Genomic DNA, 3,062 nt, shown 5'->3' on the forward strand with positions numbered 1-3,062 from the left:
CAGCCACCGGGAACGGCCTGAATAGCCACCGGGCCACACGGCCCAAGGATAGGCAAAGACACCCTGCATGCCGGACAATTAGAGTTCCAGGGAAAAGAGGCGCTGCGGAAAGTAAGGTGCAGTGACAACTGAACGCCCAAGAGACGCCACAGGCCCGGAAGGGGGGAAGGCACACCGGACACAGTGCCCCACACCCGATACGGCTGAGATCACACCGGCGGGGGGCCAACACCACGACTGCACAACCACCAAATAATAGAAGCCACCAACGGCCCAGCACCACCGGCACAGGAGAATAAGACTGCTAGGAGGGGCCGCACCAGTGTAGGCTCCAGCAAAGAAAGCCACTGACCCTATAGCCTGAGAACAAGCGAGTGAGTCCCGAGGCAGAGTGAAGAACCGGGTACCCAGAAGCAGGGGATGTCACCCCCCAAGGGCAAACTGAAAGCCGCAACAATGGACTCCTTTACAACAGTCAGGCCCAAGCAGCAACAAGAAACAGGGGCAACAGCAGCACAAACGACTCAAGAGGGAGACCCAAAAAACATGCAGTTACTACAGGCAATAACGGCACTACGGACATCACTTGAAACCAAAATCGATGAGGTTAAAACGGACATACAATTGATCAGGCAAGATGCCCGCAACCTCACTGAAAGAGTGACCTCAGTGGAAGCTACTCTACAGGACAATGGTGAAAGCATGACGGAACTCAAATCCAGGGTCCAGGACCTTGAACTAAAGGTGGCAAGGCTGGAGGCAAGGTCAGAGGTTGCGGAGGGGAGGGCCCGCCACAACAACATCCGAATCCTTGGGGTCCCGGAAGGCATGGAAGGCCCGGACCCAACAGAATACATAGAGACGATGCTACAGCAGGAAATCGGGGCCGGCAATTTGTCTCAGGGATTCTCTATAGAGCGAGCCCACAGGTCCCTACAAAAAAGACCTCCGCCGGGCTCACACCCACGCCCAATGATCGCCAAAGTCCTAAACTTTAGAGACAGAGAGACAATACTAAGATTCTCCAGAGAAGGAGGGGAAGTTAGGTGACAAGATGCTAAAGTAGTGGTGTACCCGGACTACACCCCCACTGTACAACGCACGAGAAACTCCTTCATCGCGGTGAAGGCAAGACTACGTGAGCTCAACTTGAAGTCTATGTTGATGTACCCATCGCGCCTTAAAGTGATACACAAAGGTAAAGCGGTCTTCCTGTACACCCCGGCGGCAGCAAATATGTGGCTTCAACACAACAACCTTGCAGACGGTAAGGAAGGAATGGCAAGAGGAACCACAGGACATTGAAAGCCCGAAGAAATGGGCGGAAAGGACTGATGCCAGCACAACAGGTTGATAAATAAACCAAGGCACGGCATTACAAACTACAGCATCAAGGAAGCAATAATGGGCAGGAACACACCAACCTACACGACAAGATGTCAACGCACCCCCTCAAGACACGTGTAGGCATACCGCCGACACAACACCCACACCGGGAGGCCTGGAAAGGCCCAGAAGGCTCGGGAGCCCCTGAGCGCTGCAAGTTGGAAGCAACTGCTGGGGGCAGTTCAAAGTTGCACTGTTTGCTGTTCTCATTCACCAGAATGAACGTTACTACTGTTGGTAAGTCTCCAAAGGGAAAGAAAAGAGGGGGAGGAGGGGCCGACCGAAGGGAAAGGGAAACCAGTGCCTTGGCCCACACATGGAAGGGACCTTCGACATCAGGCCCACAACCACGGACATTTAAGAGAGAGAAGCAGAATAAATACCATACCCACCTTAAACCACCATGACCACTACGACAATTAAGATATTGACATGGAATGTGAGAGGCCTGGGGACATATCTCCGCAGAAACAGAATTAAGACCTATCTGCACAGGAAGGGGGTGATGATAGCACTCTTACAGGAGACCCACTGCTCCGCGGACTCAATGGCCAAACTCCAAACACATTGGGGAGGGCAGGGATTCGGTACTGCTTATTCCAGATATGCTAGAGGAGTATATACTTGGGTAGACCCACAGCTCCCTTTCCGCTTGACCAAATCAGAAATAGACCCGGAAGGTAGATTCGTAATGCTATGGGGACATATAGAGCAGACGGAAATATGCATCTTGAACACCTATTTTCCTAATCGCAATATACCGGCCCACTTGAACTCGTTATACCCCAAAATTGCACAACACAGAGACGGTCTGTTCATCTGGGGGGGCGACCTCAATTGCATATGCGACCCGAAACTAGATAGATCTATCCCCCTCCTGAAAGGTCCGTCAGCAGCAACAACAGCTCTGACTGCAATGATAGACAGACTGGACCTGGCAGACATATGGCGAGAAATGCACCCAGCTGTAAGAGGATATTCATACTATTCATCCTCGGACAACCTACACACGAGGTTAGATCATATCCTCATTGGCAGGGAACACTTACCTCAGGTGGAAGGAGCGCAGTACCTAGGAAGGACCATCTCTGATCACTCCCCTCTCCTAGTAACATGGAACTACAATGGCCCCAGGCCCCCAATTCCCATGTGGAAAATGCCGGCAGAGGCTCTTAAAGACCCTGCCTTTGGAGAAGAACTGCAAGAATCCATAGATAGCTACGTAGAAATTAACGTGGGAAGCGTGGAACACAGTAGCACAGAATGGGATGCCCTAAAAACGGTGATACCATTGCAAAGGCCGGTGGAATCAGGAAATTGCTCAGGAAGGACTTAGACCAGCTGGAAAGGGAGATCGGAGAACTGGAAGCAGCCCCCACAGACACCCGGGAAAGGGAATCAGAACTTTGAAGGCTCAGGGGGGAGAATGAAACAGCATAGTGCAGACTAGAAAAGTTTGACCACACGGCCAAAACAAACAGAGCACATATAGCGGCGGACAGACCGGCAGGCTGCTGGCCTGGCTATGCCGCAGGGAACACCCTAGACACCCCACCACCTCGTTGCGAGACGAAGCAGGGAACATACACCACACACAGCAGGGCATCAATGAAGTCTTCAAAAAATACTATGCACGCCTAAATTCACACGTAGAAGAGGTCCCCCAAGAACTGATC

This window comes from Ambystoma mexicanum, chromosome 2p, assembly GCF_040938575.1.
Source record: "Ambystoma mexicanum isolate Mex_15411 chromosome 2p, UKY_AmexF1_1, whole genome shotgun sequence".
Classification (NCBI taxonomy): Eukaryota; Metazoa; Chordata; class Amphibia; order Caudata; family Ambystomatidae; genus Ambystoma; species Ambystoma mexicanum.